Raw genomic sequence first — 5,706 nt, 5'->3', positions numbered from 1 at the left:
GGAACCGTGCAATTAGAATCTTGTGTAATTCCTAATAAAGGTCTTATTCTCTTCTCAAAATCTTTTCTTTATTTTAGAATATATGTGCATTTAGGATCTAATAATAAAAAGCCTCTACTTTAATAGATTCAGGAGCCTCAGCTTATTTTTTAGATGAAGAATTTCTTAAAAGTTATAATATATACTTACTACAAAAAACTAAATCCATACACATAGAAGTCATAGATAGTCGTCTGTTATCTTTTTGAAATATTACTCATGAAACACTTCTTATAGATATAGTAATAAATGGTCATAATAGTTGCATAATTTTTAATATAATTAGATCTCCCACTAATCTAATTATTTTAGGTTTATTGCTGCTAGAAAAATATAATCCTATAATAGATTGGATTTCTCATAAATTTGACTTTTTTTCAAACATCACTAAGAGTTTTACTAATCTAGTACAAAGTCATGAGTCTAGTATAGCCAAACTTGTACTTGTAGGTACAAAAGCTTTTTTGCATGATGTAAAAAAAGAATTGTCTTTTATTATCTATGCTACATCTATTTTAAATGATGGAAAGATTTCAAATGAAATTCCAAGTCAATATCAAGATTTTTAAGATATTTTTGAAAAGAATTGTGTACACATTCTTCTGGAGCATTATCCATATGATTGTTCAATCGATCTTAAAGAAGGAACTCAGCCGCTATTTGGTCCAATGTATAGTTCATCACAAAATGAGTTGGCTGAACTCAAGTATATTGATGAAAATTTGGCCAAGAATTTCATATGCCATTTAAAATCTTATGCATGAGTTCCTATCTTATTTGTGAAGAAAAAAAATAGATTATTGCAAATGTGTGTAGATTATGAAAGATTCAACAAGATTACTATCTAGAATAGATATTCTCTATTTTTGATATCTTAACTTTTAGATCAATTAAATCAAGCTAAAATCTATATAAAAATAGATCTACAAGTAGTAAATAATTTGGTCCACATTAAAGAAGGAGATGAATGAAAGACTATATCTTGAATAAGATATGGACACTTTAAATATAATGTCATGCCTTTCGGACTAACAAATACATCAGTTGCTTTTCAACATCTTATGAATGATGTTTTTTGTAAATTTTTAGATGATTTTGTTATTTGTTACTTATACGACATTTTAATCTATTCTACAAATATAAAAAAATATAAAATTTATGTTTGTCATGTATTACAAAAACTTAGAGATGCGAGATTGTATGTCAAGATGAAAAATTATATATTCTACACTATTCAAGTTGATTTCTTAGGATACATCATTTCAAACAATGGTCTAATGATGGTTCTTAAAAAAATTCACATAATCATAGACTGGAAGATTCAAAAAATAATAAGAGATGTATAATATTTTTTGGGATTTGCCAATTACTATCAGATCTTCATCAAGAACTTTTCTCAAGTTACAATCCCACTTACACACTTAATTTGTAAAAATAAGCTTAAGTGGAATAAAGAAGTAGAAGCATCATTTGAAGCTTTGGAGAAAGCTATTACTTCTGCACCAATCCTTCATTGTGTCAATTTTTCCAAAGCACTTTTTATAGAGACAGATGCATCTCACTTTCTCTTGGGTGCAGTCTTATAACAAATAGGAGCAGATGACAAACTTCATCCAGTATCTACTCATTCAAGAAATTTTTCAGCAGCAAAGATTAATTATGAGATCCACGATAAGGAACTTCTCACAATTGTGGATTCTTTTGAAGAATGGCATTATTATTTAGAAGGTACTTTAAGTCTAGTTATTGTATATATGGATCACAAGAAACTCAAGTATTTCATGTTAATACATGCTTTGAATCATCGCTAGGCTTGTTGGAGCATGTTTTTGTCAAGATTTGAATTATCACCCACGAAAAAAATAAGGTTTGTCTGATGTCCTTTCTAGACGTTCCTATCTTATACCAAAAGAAAAAAAAACTTTTAATTAATAAAAGATAGTTTTACTAAAGCTAGAACAGTTTCATCTCTAAGCAATGAAATCAACATTGACTATTGATTTGACTTTTCTCAAGCAAATCCAAGCAAATATGTCTTTAGACCTTCTTATTCATGATATTAAACATAATTCCACTAAGTCTTAAGATACTTCCAAGTTTGAATTTAAGCAGAATCTATTCTATTTCAAACGATGCTTATATGTTTTAAAAAGAAAATATCATAGACATACTCATGTAAGCCAGTAATTACATATATAAATAAGTAGAAGTAAGTAAAAGTAGATGAAAGTAAGTTAATTCTATAGTATTTGATATCGAAGCTTTCTAGAAGCTTTATAGATGCTGCTTCGACTTTATAGGTGTCTTTAATTGAATTTTTGGATTAAAAACGTGGTCAATAAGTTCGCCATGTGCCACACATGTTATTAGTTTGACGACCAAGCTAATTATGTGGCCCATAGGTAAAAAAAACTTGCCTTATAAGTCAAGGCATGTATCCTACAAGGTCAACACATATTGGAGGTCCTATAGAACGTCGCCACGTAGCTCCTAGTTAGATAGTATTTATAGAGACAAGAGTGAAGCCTTCTTCACTCTTATCAACTCCTTTCTTGCTTCCAATCTAGTTTCAAAGGTCTCTATTTTTCTAGGCTTTTGGCAATAGCCATTCCAATTTCTTTTTATATATATATATATATATCAAGTTATTTCTATTTTTTCATCTATCTATGAGATAAGTCTCATTTGTTTATTTGTCTTTATTATGTTCTTATCCTTGACAGATTGACAAGAGTACACCTACAATATCAGAGCTTTGTCTAATCTTGATTAAGAGTGGATTATCCCTATTTTTTGATAAGACACAAGCATATAAGAAGTTACGGATTACCCTCTTCTAAACTGATATTGTCCTTAGTATTTTCTTTGTTCTTAAGTCCTTTCTTCTATTTGTCTTGAGCGATATAAGACATCTTCTCTTATCTAAGTGTTATCATGATAGAACTTGCTAAAATAAAGAGTGCAATGGCACAAATGTAAGAACAATTGAAGAAGTTAATGCTTGCGATGCATCAACTCAATTTACCACCACAAGGAGCAATAAGATTAGTAGAAAGTGAAGATATAGAAATGATTGGAGCTGCTTCAACATTTCCACCAAATCATGTCCCTTCTCTTATGGTAGAACGCCCTTCCAATGTTAGAGAATCAAGAATTACTCTATCCGAGAAGTTTGATGGCACGAAATTCAAGTTTCGAGGATTTATCAATCAAGTATAACTTGTGATTGAACTTCAACCCCAAAGCTATCCAACTCCAAGATTGCAAGTTAGATTCATTGATACGCTTCTTTCAGGTTCAACACTATCATGGTTTTTATCTTTTTTTGAACAACAAGATCTAATATTGGATAATATAGAGATTTTTTTAGTAGAATTTTGATCCATGTATGGAGAACATAATGTAATTTGTGTTGCAACCAATAAGATCCATATTTTACAATAAGTCAATCGATCAATAATATTGTATCCTTCACAATTTTGACAACTTGTAACTGATATCAAGTGGGATGATGCTGCACTTATTAGGCAATTTTTCTATGGATTACAATATGAGGTAAAAAAATAATGCTCAACTTACTTGATCCTCAAACATTGAGCCAAGCAATTGACTTTGTTGTGAAGTATGACAGTCTCCTTTTTGAATTTCGATTTGAAAACCATACAAGTAGACCTCAACGTAACTATAATTCAATAGCAACACCAATATCTTTTCAACACATACATTCGAAAGTAGAGGATATGCAAATTGATGCAGTATGTTTCAAACCTCTTACTGAATAAGAAAAGACTCGTCGTCGTCAAGAAGGATTATATTTATATTGTGGAGAACCTAAACACACTACTCAACATTGTCCAAAAAAATGACACAACCACAAAATGAGGAGTATGGTTGTCAAAGAAGACAATATGTCAAAAAATGAGTTAGTCTAGCTACAATAGGGACGTGTGGTTAGAACCTTGTACAACATCTAGTAAAGGTCCTATTTTCTTCTCAGAATCGTCTTCTTGTTTTACATTAAATGTTATTTTAGGATCTAAACATTATATAGCCTATGCCTTGTTAAATTCAAGAGCCTCAGCGTGTTTCTTAGATGAAGAATTTACTAAAAGACATAGCATATCTTTAGTAAAAAAAACTAAACCTGTTCATATAGAAGACATAGATGGTCGTCCATTGTCTTCTAGAGATATTATTCACGAAATCCTTCCTGTAGAAGTAATAATCAATGGTCATAATAGCTTTGTAGTATTTAATATCATTAGATCTTCCTCTAATCTAGTCATTTTAGGTTTATTGTGATTAGAAAAATACAACCCTCAAATAGATTTGATTTCTCGAACTCTTACTTTCTCTAAAAGTATAACTACCAGTGTAGTTAATCAAGTAGAGAGTCATAAGTCCAATTCAATTAAATCCGTGTTTATAGGTGCAAAAGCTTTCTTGCATGCTGCTATGAAAGAATCACCATATATTATTTATGCCACACCTGTTTCTACTGGTGACAAGACTTCAAGTAGCAATCCAAGCCAATATCAAGAATTTCAAGATGTATTAAAAAAAAAGAATGCGGATACAGTCCACGCTTCAATTGACCTTCAAGAACGAGCACAACTACCATTCGGACCAATCTATAATTTATGACAAAATGAGTTGATTGAACTCAAGGACTATATTGAAGAAAATCTAACCAAGAATTTCATACGCCATTCTAAATCTCCGACAGGAGCTCCAATTCTATTTATGAAGAAAAAAGATGGATCATTGTGGATGTGTGTTGATTATTGAGGATCCAACAAGATTACCATCAAGAGTAGGTATCTACTATCTTTAATATCTGGACTTCTTGATCAGTTGAATCAAGCTAAGATCTATACAAAAATAGATCTTCGAGGAGCATACAATCTAGTACGCATGAAAGAAGGAGATGAATCGAAGACTACGTTTTGAACAAGATACTGACATTTCAAATACAATGTCATGTCTTTTGGACTTACAAATGCATCGATAGCTTTCAACATGTAATGAATGATATTTTTTAAGAATTTTTGGACGATTTTATGGTCTGTTATCTAGACGACAACTTGATCTATTCTAAGAATCTAGAAGAACATAAACTTTATGTTTGTCGTGTGTTACAAAAATTAAGAGATGCGGGACTCTATGCCAAGATAGAAAAGTATGTATTCCACACTACTCAAGTTAATTTCTTAGATTATATCATTTCAAATGATGGACTTTTGATGGATCTTAAGAAAGTTCAAACTATTATAGATTGGAATATCCCAAAAATGGTAAGAGATGTCCAATGCTTTTTGAGATTTGCCAATTACTATCAGATCTTCATCAAAGACTTCTCTCGAGTTCCAACTCCACTTACACGTTTGACTTGTAAAGACAAACTCGAATAGAATCAAGAAGCAAAAGTTACTTTTGAATCTTTGAAGATAGCGTTTGTTTCTGCACCAATTTTGTATTGTGTAGATTTTTCAAAAGCATTCTTTATGGAAACAGATGCATCAGACTTTGCTCTAGATGCAATTTTGTCACAAATGAGAACAAATGACAAACTTCATCCAATTGCCTTTCATTCAAGAAAATTCTCAACAGCATGAATCAATTATGAGATCCATGACAAAGAACTTCTTGCAAATGTGGATTCTTTTC

This window comes from Physcomitrium patens, chromosome 3 (genome assembly GCF_059467195.1).
Source record: "Physcomitrium patens ecotype Gransden chromosome 3, ASM5946719v1, whole genome shotgun sequence".
Taxonomy (NCBI): Eukaryota; Viridiplantae; Streptophyta; class Bryopsida; order Funariales; family Funariaceae; genus Physcomitrium; species Physcomitrium patens.
Note: the sequence above shows the minus strand (reverse complement) of the source record.